The 15,065-nt window shown below is 39.0% G+C and overlaps 1 protein-coding gene across 1 annotated transcript in view; it reads left to right on the top strand.

Moving 5' to 3' along the window:
- The first annotated feature begins 1,242 nt into the window (after positions 1–1,242).
- Positions 1,243–15,065, top strand: part of sgip1a (SH3GL interacting endocytic adaptor 1a) — a 97,605-nt gene continuing 83,782 nt past the window's right edge. Inside the window, exons 1-3 of the mRNA XM_067459768.1 lie at positions 1,243–1,362; positions 2,568–2,711; positions 3,776–3,872. The gene's annotated coding sequence lies outside the window, so the exon portion shown is untranslated. The remainder of the gene's footprint in view (positions 1,363–2,567; positions 2,712–3,775; positions 3,873–15,065) is intronic.

The raw sequence follows: 15,065 nt of genomic DNA, 5'->3' as shown, positions 1-15,065 counted from the left end.
ATTGCTGTGGTTACACAGTATGGATTTAATGATCTGTGTGTTCTGCACAGAGAAAATGACCCACAGCAAGCAGCGTGAAAACAAATGTGCCTTTTATTCTAAGACGATCGGTTATAAATAAGCTTCAGTGTTCCTTGATTTCTTTTGAACTCATTGGTGAACACATAAGTGTTTGTTTTATTATTCACACCACAACTGTAAATACGTGTATTTATAGAAATGGTATAATATTTATTATAAAAAAGATTACAAATTTAAAATAAGATATTAAGTCATGTCTGGCAACATAAAAAAATATGTTTTATTGGGGTCTATAAAAGTTAATTTTTATTTAACTTTTCATTTTATGTTAATTTTATTTATGAGGGATGGAAACTGATAGAAAGAGATTGGGCTTAAAAATGCCTTACTGTTGCTCCCTATAGTGGACAACATTAATACCAAAACCTTCATCTTTCACCTGAAATTAATTAAATGGAGCCTACTACATTGTTCTATACTATGAAAGTATGTACTTCTTTTTGTGAAGAAAAAATATAGTTTTGAGTGTGTATGTAGGCTAGCAAAAGAGTAGGCCTATGCAAGCTTTGGGAGATAGGACTACTACTTCGTCATCTTTAATTGACTCTGTCTTAATTACTTACATCCCGTCACGTCACCCTTTAAACTGCCCTGTCAGTCAAAAAAAATTGTGGCCAGTGAAAATAGCTGAATAACTGAATAATGAAAATAACTTTGGAAAATCACTAGCCACAGTGGCACTGCTGTTGGTAAAAACTTTTGAAATAAAGAGAGAAAAAAATACATAAATAAATACATAAATAAATTAACTTTACTAAAATAAATTTACTAGGGCAACATATTTGTATGTAAACCATACAAATATATTGCACACAATAAATATTGAAATTGATTTTTTTTATTTTTAGGATTTCTTGTATTGAATCATTATAATATTCATTTTCATATTTACATCTATTACTAATATGCAACGCTTTACATAATGTATGTTCTTAAATGCAATGTACATTGGAAAGTTTAATGCAGTGGAATTTATTTAATAAATTAATTAATACGTAGATCAATTAAATCGGTTAACTCGGTCTTTGTTTACATGTGTCTTAATCACGTGGCAAGAGTTTCCTATGCTAGTCATTTTTCACTCTCCGATGTTATCCATTTTTTTATATTTTACGACAAATTGTGGTTTTGCATTTGCATATACGGCCTCGACGAAAGCTGTAGTGTTTTTCTGTTTGAATGTTTGTAGTTGGAGGAGAGTTTATGTTGTAAAGGGCAGGTCCACAGCTTCACACACACACAGGCGGGTGTTTGCCCGAAGACTGAATACGAGGAAATGTGGTAATGTTGATTCATTACTGTTGTTATTTAAAGTTATGGGAATAGTTTCTGTTTTCATTTAATGCGACTTTATTTTATTTCTTTCTCTATATCGACAACGCAAGGTCAAATTAATCGTTTGAACTTTCAGTAGACTGCATCATCATAAATCAGTGGGCTAATTTGCTTTACCTGTAAAAGAAAAAAAACAAAACATGTAAGCATTCTTAAATGAAGATACTAAGATAATAAGAAAAATAGTATGAGCTATTATGCCATGTTTTCCGATTGATTATAATTTTCTTTTTTATACTCCATGGGATTTTTCTTCTTCTTGTTTTGCAAAACTAAGTCACTAGAGGTTATAGGCTATACAACTAAGGTTGGTTAAGATACTGTAGCCTATGTGTCTTTTAGAGCTTTAATGAATCAATGTATGGATCAGTGGTTTCTTTGGGATATTTGTGGATTTATGGTTAGCTGTAGGTAGGGCTGTAACGATACACCAAACCCACGATTCGGTTCGTATCACGATTTTTGACCCACGGTCCGATACAAACCTCGATATGGTGGGGACAAAACAGTTTTATTCTGTACAGTATTCTGTAGCCTATTTTGCCGTCAATACCATATATCTGTATGGTCAATAGGCTACTGCCGATGTTTTCTTTGCGGTACCAATAGGCAATATATATTTAACATGAAGTATAGGGCCTCCTGTACATCAATACCAACAGAAGCACCGCGTCAGACACGCTTCTGGTGTGCAAAGAAAGAGAAAACGCCACGCAGCCGCCCCGCGGATGACACGCAACAGAAACGCCACGCTCACACCACGTTGCCAGCCGGTTGGGGAAGCTTCTTGAAACACTTACGACAAATTGTGTGGGTCTTGTCAACTACACGATAGCCATCCTTGTTCTCCACCGGGTAACTGAAATGTTGCCATACTGCTGACTTAAAAGTTGGACCTGGACAGGAAGGATAATTCTGGGAGTTGGAAGGGGTGTGTCGCGATTCTGCCTTCTCAGATCGCGATACAGGTTCGTGGACCTGCGTATTGCGATTTCGATTTGATATCGCATATCGTTACAGCCCTAGCTGTAGGCCATTTGTAGTTCTAGCCACATCTTCTGCACTCTTTGTGCTAGTGTACAAAAATATGTTAAGTGTGTTTTGTACATCATGCTTTTTAGGAATTAACAATTGTGTTTTTGTCTTCATAGGTAATACAACAGCAGACAAAGAGTGGAATCAGTGCAGTCGTGCAGGATCAGCCGGTTTATTCTCTGTTTACATGTGGGTTGACCTCATGGCAGCCACAACATGTTTTCTTCTATTGTAGAATCACCGATTTCAAGAAAGTCACGGTAAGTAGTTTGACCTGTATTTTCTATTTTTTTGTTTTTCGGGGGTTAATTACCTGACGTAACCCAACACAGTCTACTGTTGTTTACTGTGGGTTTGAGTTTGATGTAACTAAGTGATACAGCAGCTGCAAAAATTATAGCATGGTAATCTTTTACACTTAATAATATGTAAGTAATAATGTACTTACATTATCCCAAATGCTTTCAAGAATGTTTAAGTCCATAGCGTGTCGCCTATTAATCATACCTGTGTTATCCTCGATTTCTGGTTTTATTTTGTAGAAACCTAGAAACACCAAAGAAGCTTTAATATATTATGTGTTTTATTAGATAGGTGAGCAACTGTTTGGATACATTCATAGACAGAAAAAAATCTTTGTTATATAGTGCAACATAGTAATAGACTTATTGTTCAAATCTCATTTCTTCATTTACCACAAGTACAATGTTTTACCATGCCCTATATTGGTCTAGCTTACTGCACTGTGCGTCTCGTAGCCGCAGAGCAAACTCAACGAGTAGCATTATAACATAACTTTCAACACACTCAAATGCAGCTCTAATATGACAAAACAGTGCTATGTTACCCCACATACGCATGACCGGAAAAAGCAGAAGCGATCAATAAAAGCTCTGTGAAATCAAGGCGTCATCAAGCTACGCCTTTGTTTAGAATAAGCCAACTCTAGTGGCAAAAAATTACATATTGTGGCTTGAAATCACATAGCTTACTCATTTTATATATCAGCAAAAACTAAATGTATTCAACAGATGGAAAATGAGAACTACAGTCTGCTAATACAGATCAAGCTACTGTAAGATTTTCAAAGCTGCACATTCCCAGTGTTTTTTTTTTGTGGGGGTTTTTTGTATGGAATCTTGCATTCTCACTTAAAAGGAACCAGTGTAGCCAGCTGTAAAAGATAGACTGTAACAAGTAAGGACTTGTGCTGAAATCCTCAGAGGTTTGCATTGCTGCTAACATTGTGGAAAACATGCTGTGTTAGGTATCTTGTCAGATGAAGTGTGTTATCTTCATGAGATTGCTTCTTTTTTAATAATAGATTGTGAAGACTGAAGGACATGATGACAGCTTAAGTTGAATGGGTTAGTGTTCGTGGGATCTACTGCTTGCAACACCTACTTGAGATCTGCAGTACAGTACGTGACCTACTGCACACACTCAGCTCATGTTACATGTATCCAATACAGGGTAGCGTTTGCCCAAGACAAGACCCAGAATATGACCTAGTATCTAGCCAAGACATGCTTTCTGTAATATTACAAACTGTCCACTTTTTGCAATCAATGCTCATTAATTATCAAACCAGCCACATTTATTTATCTTTTATATATATATATATATATATATATATATATATATATATATATATATATATATATATATATATATATATATATATATATATATATATATATATAATATACTGCAAGGGGTATGCAAACATATGCACCGAACTAAATTTTTAGGCTAACTGTGCCAGAATAGTTATTTACCACTGGTAGGTTGGTCCATGCTTTACTGTTTTTTGCTTTCTTGTTTTCACAAGAAACCTCATTAGAAACTCAAGAACCTGGTTTGTTGAGATTAAAAGAAATATAACAAGTCATAGGATGGGACCCTATTTTATCGATCTGAGAGCATAGTCTGAAGTGCATGGCGCAGATGCACTTAGGGCATGTCTGAATCCACTTTTGCTAGTTTAACGATAGAAAAAGGGTTGGTGTGCCAGACACATGGTCCAAAAGGGTTGTCTCTTACTGAGTCATGGGTTTGGTTGGGTCATAATGTGCAAGAAATGAATCAGAGTCTCATGATCTCCCATTCCCTTTAAAAGCCAGTTGCACTTGCACCATGGCGGATTCGCAAATTACATGGCAGAATTTGCGAGCAGAATGTTATAAATGTTTGGGTGCTGCTGCGTGTCCCTGTGCGTGTAATAATCAGAGTGTATGCGCATTGTGTACCTGTCTATAGGCACATATTACTAACATGCCCTTTAAATAGCACAAAAAACTGCACTATTGACTCTAGATCAGGTTTTTGTTGGTCAATGGCGCATTTGTTTTTCAGTTGCCTCAAAATTGCAACGCGACAACAATGTGCCTTGTTTTTCAGACCAGCACGTCCATGGGCAAACAGATGGGTGCAAGTACATTTTCTATTTAAACGACGTGGTACTGGATGTGAAAATGATAACTGTGTCTGGCTGAAACTAGCCGGGTGTATTTTAAGGCCCTATGATTCTTCTTTACTGTGCTTATCTTGTGAATTAACCAGTGCTGAATTTTCTCTAGTTCTACCAGAAAGACTCGGGAAACCAGATGAAGTAACAAATGTATTAACAGACCAGCAAGTATTATATTTAGAGATTCTTTGGCCCAGGTCCGTAGCTCTTGTCTCGAGGGTGAAGGACTCTGCATTACCTGCCTGAATATGAAGGCAGGGGCGCAGCAGACCCCCTGGGGGGTGTAGACAGAGACCATCCTGGTGGTGGTGAGAAGGATGGAGGTAATGTTGGTGTCAGCATCTGCAAACTCAGACATGTGTAAGTACTTGAGTATTAGTACATGATTTGTTAGGTCCGAATGTGATAATTGCCGTAACATTGAATCTTCCTGGCAGAACTTTTCGCTAGAGCTTTCATTTCTCTCACAGATTAAAGTTAGTTTAAAGAATATCAATCTACATGCAGAAGGATTTCTAACTTTCTTCAAGCACATTTGGCTCTGGAGCAACATCAAAAGTGCAGGGCTGTTGAATGCATGCAGCTTAGAGGGAACAGAGGGAACTGGTCTTTTACCAGTTTTTAAACCAATAATTAGTTCCTTTTTAGTTTAGTTCCTAAACGTAATTTCAGGTTTGAACGGCTAGAGCATATAAGCAGCCACTCTCCACCTCCCCAACTCCACAAACATAATTTAGGCATCTTGCCACCAGACTCATCTTCCAAGCATTAGTAGTCTACTAGCAGTTATATCAAAGGCCTTGTCCACACTTATATTTTCGTTTGAAAACGCATGTTTTTCTTTCTGTTTTGGCCTTCGTCCCCACTGAGACAGTGTTTTTGTCTTACAAAAACTGAAAACACTCGCATTTGGATAAATTTGAAACGCCGTTTTCGCAATGTAGTGTGGAATGTGAACAGAGTTATTTGAAAATGATGCATGTTTAGTAATGTATGTTTGTGTATACCCTTATTGTGCCTGTTATGTGCTATTCACATTTACATTGTTGCTAAAGATTTTTTACTTTGTACATTCTTCATATTGCAGTCCTTTCAAAGATGACACAAAATGTACTTGCAATTGCTGTCCTGTGGCAAAACGAGAGCAGGGGGTATTCCAGAAAGCAAGGTTAACTTACCGTCACATATACTCTGAACTCTTGGTTGATTAACCCAAATCTTGCTTACTCGAGGTATGCTGGTTCCAAAAACGAGTCCTGGAGTAAGTTCAGAGTATGTTCACAGTTAACACACAAGACTTTCTCAACAGAGCGACGAATTGATAATTCATCATGGAAACAGATGCTAAGAAGAAGCCATTCTGCTTCTTTCTTCTTTTGTTTAATGGCGATTTATTTAACCTGCTTAGTGCACATTTCCCTCTATTCGTGGTTGTGCGATCATTTTTTCAGTCTCTGTTTAATAAGTAATCGTTATTCACTGAGAATAAGGTTTTTATTGTTTGTTTGATGCTAGACTAGGTAATTGAATGCAGATCCGTGTGAGATGACAATAAAAAAAATATATATTAGAAATTAATTAACATTTAAACATTACCTTGTTATAATAGTGCTTTAGAATTAATATATAATATTGTATATTATATAACTGTAACCATAACACATCTGTTTATATTAATATAACAACTGTCTATATTAATTAGAAAAACAACACAACCGAATACCTCTGCTCTGGAGCAGGTTATGTTCAGAGAGTGAGTTGCTATGACTACTGAAAGTTATCTCTGTTTTTGGAACCGGTTGTTGGCCTTGTCTGTTTCGTTGCTTCTATTACTCTCCCCTTTTTTTGTAAGTCGCTTTGGATAAAAGCGTCTGCTAAATGATTAAAATGGAACCGGAAGTTGAGGTTATCCACTTACTCTTAAACATACCCAGGTCTGTCACATAACCTGCTTTCTGTTGCAGAACCTTCCCATTTGCATTTTAGACCAAACCTAATGATGACTGAGAGCAACCTGGGGCTCGTACTTGTTGCTAAATCAGTAGGCTGGATTTGATTGTTCACGATTTGGCATGATCTCAATTGTTTGGTTCTTCGGTGCTCATCCTGGACTTGCTGTTATAGCAACAGGTCCATAAGCTTAAACCTGCTCAGGAGCAGCTTATTTCATGTAAACAGGATTAGATTGCATCTTGAGGTTATAGTTAAAATCTGTCCCAGCCATTCTACTTTATTACAAGAGTGCATTACTGAACCAGGGGCAATCATTTTTAATAATAATAATAATATTAATAATATAATTTTTTTGTATGAAAATAATGTTATAATGTTGTTTAAAAGTTGTATAATACTATAGACACAGCCACTTGTTTGAGAGATTTTTTTGTGATGGAATAATTACTTTGTCATTTTATTGGAGCCTCAAACATATGTTGTACAGTTATTCTGAGCCGTGCATTAATTTGAGGGATGACAGATATTATGGGATGGCTTGATGCAGTGCACTAGAAGCAGATAACTTGATCTTGAACTTAAGAAACTATAATTAATGATGTCACATAATAAATCTGCTTTAAATTGACTTAAAAATTAAATGAATTGCTAATTACATTTAAATAAAAAAGGTAAAGGGTGTACAAATACTATAACATCGTGAATATAAATAATTGGGAATCATGTAAATAAAAGGAGACGTATTTGATCTATTATAAATTATGTTGGTTTGGTCGTTTCCTTATAAAGGAATATCTTTGTAGATGTACATCTTTTTTTATTTATTTGTCAAGTTTTTTTGCTAGACGGCTTTTTTAATTATATGATGTCATTACGTTGCTGTCTTTCGCCAGCCAATCACTGCATTGCTGATCGTGGTTTCGAGTATTGATGCATTCGCCCTCTCAGGGAAAACAAGAATGTGCAGAAATCATAGATAACTTAATCCAGATATTTTAATCCAATCCGCAAATTCGTTTGAAGAACCAAATTAGCCAGAGATCAGTTTCACAATTAGAAGATCTGATATCTGTCAAATCATCTCCGATGTATTAAGCGAGGTACGAAGAATGGCTCTCTGGATGCGTCAGTGAGTGGTGATGTATTTTGCTAAATAAAATGATCCTACCAGAAGAATAGCATGAGAACTTTATTATATCTGTGTCGTCTATATCATCTTTCATCTATTTTATGAGGTTGTACACATGCGCAGTAAGGTGAATTTAGCGTTTGACAGTTTCAAATGATTCAAGCATGGATACTGTTTTCAATTATAGAAAAACGTCTAACTGTTTTGCTGACACTTCTTGCCATCGCTTTCTTGGCTGCTCATACTGTTCATCTTTGGCTCCCAACTCACATTGAGGATCCATTTGAAGTCAGTACTGTGTTTACTCACACTTACCTGAGGAAATCTAACAGCTGGTTAAAATTTGTGACACAGCTCTGCAAAAGTCCACATTAAAGTGAAATCGGAATCGCAAAAAGTCGTCATAAGAAAGGGGGGAATGGGGGACACTTCTGCATTTGAGACTGAAGGGAACTATCAGATCCATTTCCGAAAGCTTGCAGTCACATTGCACAAATGCATGACACAGTTTGGAAACAAACCATGTTTCATTTGAGATGTCTGAATGCCTAGCAACAGCTGTGCTATTAATTAAGCAGATTATGCAAGTGACAGTGATTCAAACCCACTGTAATTGAAACAGCGATGCTGCCACTGCGCAGACGTTTCTGCTTGTTCTTATTTCAACTTGGCACAGCAGAGTGACATGATGTTGCAAGGTGGCTGTAACCGAGACCAAACCGTTACGTACGTCATACTTGTCATACCGCCATCCCAACCTCTGTTGACCCAGTCATGGCTCAGCGATAGCTGCAACAGCTGCCGTTTGCCTGACTCCTTTCACGTCCCATAAATCAGCACTCTATTCCAATGTGTGTTTGGCAGTGTCCTGTGACCTTGGTACTCAAGGTTTAACAGCTCACTGTATTTCTACAAAAGCAAAGTTTGGAAGAGCAAGGAAAATAAGTTTGATAATTGGCTCCCCAGTGAATCATATCCATACCCCTAAACCTACCCATCACAGGAAACTTTTTTTAAATTTTCAAAAAGCTGCATGCACACACACACACACACACACACACACACACACACACACACACACACACACATATGTAGGGTTTAATATGGAGTTTGCAGCTATATTAGCTTCAACTCTTCTGGAAGACTTTCCCCAAGGTTTAGGAGTGTGTTTATGGGAATTTTTGACCATTCTTTTAGAAACATATTTGTGAGGTCAGGCACTGATGTTGGCCGTGAAGTCCTGGCTCACAGTCTCCACTCTAATTCATCCCAAAAGTGTTCTATTAGGTTGAGGTCAGGACTCTGTGCTGGCCAGTCAAGTTCCTCCAGTCAAATTCGGAACTTTATGGACCTTGCTTTGTGCACTGCTGCGCAGGGCAGGGCATTACAATTTGGGCCTGGGCAAACTCGCTCAAATCCTTATGCTTGCCCATTTTTCCTGCTTCTAACACATCAACTTTGAGGACAAATTGTGTTGGAGATTTCACACCTATATATGTGCAGCTTGGTGGCCGAGCTTCACTGAGTTTTACATTCCGTCAGTAAGAGCAGTGTGTGAAGGTTGAATTATCAGAGGAATAGCACAGCTGTACATAAAAAATTGGAGTCCTCGCAACATAATGGGAAATTATATCAGATTTCAAAAGAATACAAATTGTTGGGGTGTGTCTCGCTGACTCGTCTGTGACCGGGACAGCAAGTCTGGGTGGTGTATCCAGGGTAATGTCAGCATACCACCATATTAGACAAACCACATCCAACTGGAGTAACTGTCGATGCAAGAAGAAGCTGTCCGAAAGGGTTTTCAAATTGTATCCAAAAAAACTTAAAACCACACACATAGAGCTGTCCTGCTCACTGCAGAATTATATGCCTTGACTCTCCGGTTTCCACCAAAACTGTCGGGAGCTTCAATATTCATAGGGAGGGTGCTATAGCCAAACTTTTGGCCACAAATACCAATGCCAAATGTCAGTTTTAATTTGTGCCAACAGTGCAAATCTTGGACTGTGTACATTGTGAAACATGTATTGTTGTATTGTTGTCTGATGAGTTCGACTTTCACTGAAGTTAAGTTGAGAAGAAGCCTCAAAGAGGCTTAACACCCGGACTGTTGAGTTAAAGGGGGGGTGAAATGCTGTTTCATGCATACTGATCTTTTTACACTGTTAAAGACTTGGAATCCCATACTAAACATAGACAAAGTTTCAAAAGTTAAGGTGGACGTTTGATGGGAGTATTTCTTTGTCAAAAATACTATTTCCGGTTAGTCATAAGTTTCGGCAAGTTTTTTGAGATCATGCGTCCCCTTTGACGTTAATGGGGGCGGAATTTCCTTGTATGGGCCTTACGGACAATTCTACCGGAAGCGCGTGAGAGAGAGAGAGGGAGAGAGCGAAAGTAACAGGCTACGCCCATCAAAGCGCTGGCTTGTAGGATGCTTGTAGGACAGGTGATGTGCACATTACAATGTCACCAAAAAAGTGCGTTTTTGGTTGCCAGACCAAGACAGTCCTGCACAGATTCCCCAAAACCCCGCGTTAAGGCAACAGTGGATGTAATTTGCTTTTCCGGATCAGCAACTGAGTTGCGCGAATGTTTATATCTGTTCGCTGCATTTCGGTGCCGACTGTTTCATAAACAAGGCCCAGCTCGACGCCGGATTTTCCCAATCGCCTAATGCTGAATGATGGAGCAGTCCCAACGTTAGAAGGGTGAGTGAGACTGCTTCAAATGTCTGTGTTTTTTTTAGTCCGCTTACTGTCTACACAAACCACGCGTAAACACACAAACACACGTGCACAACTGCACTTCCCACATGTACACCTTCAAATACAAAAATACGACGATATAATTCAAGTATAAATATGTAAATAACACAAGCCGCTAAGCATATTATATAGTTAGTGTATAACTTGTACCACATACAGACGTCCTGCTCTAGTCGTTTTTGCTGCTGCTCCTGTTCAACTGCAGCCTCTGGGTCTGATTCCGGATCATAGATGTATGGCTGTATCTGATTAAAAGCCATATTTTTATTTTGAATAAAGTTTTTTTCCCGCTGTTAGGGATGACACAGCTCGACTCAACATAGCAGCAGCGAGCACACGTCATTATTTAGCTCCGCTCACACGACACGCCCCCACCCGCTCGGCTTTTTTCGGAAAGACTCGGAACAGCGCATCTTTCTTATATAATTATTAAAAAAATAAAGACTTTTCGGAGATATGCAGGATGCAATGCTACTCTATAGGTACTCAAGATTGACATGACACTGACTGAAACTGAGTGTTTCACCCCTCCTTTAAGCACAGGGTAAATCTGTGAACTGCAATGCACTGTGTATTCTGACACCTTTCTATCAGAACCAGCATTAACTTTTTGAGCAATTTAAGCTACAGTAGTTTGTTTGATCGGACCATACGGGCCAGCCTTCGTTCCCCACATGCATCAATGAGTCTTGGCCTCATAATTGTTTTTTATTACTGATTATTTGTATGTCTATGTGCTGATAACCAATACCTGACTCACTTCATGAGTTCATCTCTAGTGCCTAGTTTAAACTACATAACTAAACACTCACCTAAAGGATTTTTAGGAACACCTGTTCAATTTCTCAATAATGCAGTTATCTAATCAACCAATCATATGTTGCTTCAATGCATTTAGGGGTCTGGTCCTGGTCAAGACAATCTTCTGAACTCCAAACTGAATGTCATAATGGGAAAGAAAGGTGATTTAAGCAATTTTGACCGTGGCATGGTTGTTGGCGCCAGACCAGGTCTGAGTATTTCACAATCTGCTCAGTTACTGGGATTTTCACGCAAAACCATTTCTAGGGTTTACAAAGAATGGCGTGAAAAGGGAAAAACATCCAGTATGTGGCAGTCCTGTGGGCGAAAATGCCTTGTTGATGCTAGAGGTCAGAGGAGAATGGGCTGACTGATTCAAGCTGATAGAAGAGAAACTTTGACTGAAATAACCACTCATTACAACCGAGGTATGCAGCAAAGCATTTGTAAAGCCACAACATGCACAACCTTGAGGCGGATGGGCTACAACAGCAGAACCCCACGGGGTACCACTTATCTCCACTACAAATAGGAAGAAGAGGCTACAATTTGCAAAAGCTCACTAAAATCGGACAGTTGAAGACTGGAAAAATGTTGCCTGGTCTGATGAGTCTCGATTTCTGCTGAGACATTCAGATGGTAAAGTCAGAATTTGGCGTAAACAGAATAAGAACATGGATCCATCATTCCTTGTTACCACTGTGCAGGCTGGTGGTGGTGGTGTAAAGGTGTGGGGGATGTTTTCTTGGCACACTTTAGGCCCCTTACTGCCAATTGGGCATCGTTTAAATGCCACGGCCTAGATGAGCATTTTTTTCTGATCATGTCCATCCCTTTATGACCACCATGTACCCATCCTCTGATGACTATTTCCCGCAGGATAATGCACCATGTCACAAAGCTTGAATAATTTCAAATTGATTTCTTAAACATGACAATGAGTTTGCTGAACTAAAATGGCCCCCGACAGTCACCAGATCTCAACCCAATAGAGCATCTTTGGGATGTGGTGGAACGGGAGCTTCGTGCCCTGGATGTGGCCTGGAAATCTCCATAAACTGCAAGATGCTATCCTATCAATATGGGCCAACATTTCTAAAGAATGCTTTCAGGACCTTGTTGAATCAATGCCACGTAGAATTAAGGCAGTTCTGAGGTGAAAGGGGGTCAAACTGAGTATTAGTATGGTGTTCCTGATAATCCTTTAGGTGAGTGTATAATATCATCTAATAACATCTTATTTGTGCACCTCTCAATTGTGCATTATTGTTATGTTAAATAAAGTTGATTAATTAAGGGATGCAGGTTATTTGATCTTTTGAACACCATTGTTGACTAATCTCCCCTCAGATGCAGTCCTTTAATGGCGTGCTTGTATGCAATTCTCAAAACGTCAACAAGATTGCGCCATTTATCGGTGAATCTGATATTACAAAACCGATACCCGATTATGCGAAAATACTTAAATATCGGGAATCTGATATATGTGTCGATCACTACCCATGACCCTGTCACCGGTTCACTGTTCCTTTCTTGGAGCACTTTTGATAGAGACTGACCACTAAAGACAGGAAGACACTCCACAGGAGCTGCAGTTTTGGAGAAGCTCTGACCCAGTTGTCTAACCATTGCAAATTTGGCCCATGTCAAACTGACTCAAATCCTTACGCTTGACCATTTTTTCCTGCTTCTAACACATCATTTTAGGACATAATGCTCACTTGCTGCCTAATATATCCCACCCACTAACAGGTGCCTAGATGCCACAACACGTACTTATGAGATCATCAGTGTTATTCACTTATCCTTCATAATGTTAAGCCTAATCTGTGTATATGTATATATTTTTTTAGTCCACCTAAGCAACTTTTGTTTTTTTGGTTACTAGAAACTAGAACAGATAATTTCTAACCAGCAGGCATATCCCTGTAGCCCAAAACTGTTTTCCCACTGAAGCTAAGCAGGGTTCAGCCTGGTCCGTACCTTGACAGGAGACCAACTGGGAAAACTATACTGCTGGAAGAGGTGTTAGTGAGGCCAGCAGGGGGTGCTCACCCTGTGGTCTGTGTGGGTCCTAACACCCCAGTATGGTGATGGGGACACTATACTGTCAAAAAGCACTGTCCTTCAGATGAGACATTAAACTGAGGTCCTGACTCTCTGTGGTCATTACAAATCTCAGGATATGCTTTGATTAAGGAGTTGGGGTGTGACCCCACCATACTGGACAAATTTGCCCATTAGCCTGTGTACATCATGGCCTTCCAATCATAAAATTATCATGTCTTCTCTCCACCAGTAAGCTGATGTGTTTTGAGGGCGTTCTGGCGCTATATGGCTGCGTCACATCATCCAGGTGAATGCTGCACATTGGTGGTGATTGAGGAGATTCCCCCCTTCCATGCTTTGATTGGCTAGAAAAGTGCTATATAAATGTAACGAGTGGCATTATTATTATTCGGTACATCCTTAAATAACACGCACCAATTGTTATCATATATACAGATTTAATGAATTAATTTATTGTAGTTTTTTTGTGTAAATGTTGGTAGGGCAAGTACAAATTTGAACTTGTCTGACTAGGCCAGCAGAGGAAATCATTATTGTTTAGCTTTGTCAGAAGAAATAGAATGATGAAAGATGCTGGAATATTCTTGGTGAGCTATGTTTCAGGCTGTAGATGATTCAGTCGTTGAGTGGGTTGAAGCTTCGTATACTCATACAGTCCTTGTTAAGAAAACAAAGGAAAGGAAACCCATTTTAATCTCTTCCTAGTGTCTTTGCGAATGTAACAGCATCTTTTCAAAATGCTCCATCACATGCTAGTTAACAGGCTCTAAATGAGCCAGATTACCTACAAGCATAGTCTCTGCCAGCTTCATTGTGTGTTCCTTTACAGCTCCTATGCTTTTCCACGCTGCCTGAAGGAGAAGAGCAGGCGCAATCGTTTCTCTTTCATGTGTCAATGCAGATTTTTAGTGTGTAGGAGTGCCCTATATACAGTTTCCCTAGTGTTTCTGCCGGATATCTCTCCTTCTACTGCTCCAGTCCCATGAGATCTGACCCCCGTGACTGACTTAGCCAATGTAGGGTCCATCAGAGGGTCATACAGCGGAAGTGATTCTTTCTCTAAGCCTAGAAATAGAGCTTGGCCAAAAGTGTCAGTTCACTGTGCACTTATTTAGCTTGAGAAGTCCCACATCTATTAATGAGACCTGGTTATTTGTGCCAGTTAGCTAGTGATGAAGCACTTCTCCGTCACTACATACGCACAACCCACATTATAGTGACCTGTCTAAAAATCTGGTCTTGATGTAATCCGGTCATAGATGCATTTCGATAAGAGGGGCATGCCAGAGGGTCAAGGTGTTAAAGGGATACTCCACCGCGTTTTCATATTAAACTGTGTTATTAATAACTTAATCGCTCTGACGCACAGTGACGATCTGATAGCATTTAGCCCACTAAACCCAATTCATTCACTATGGTA

The sequence above is a fragment of the Pseudorasbora parva genome, chromosome 12 (assembly GCF_024679245.1).
Source record: "Pseudorasbora parva isolate DD20220531a chromosome 12, ASM2467924v1, whole genome shotgun sequence".
In the NCBI taxonomy this organism is placed as follows: domain Eukaryota; kingdom Metazoa; phylum Chordata; class Actinopteri; order Cypriniformes; family Gobionidae; genus Pseudorasbora; species Pseudorasbora parva.
This window is presented reverse-complemented; position numbering and strand designations above follow the sequence as displayed.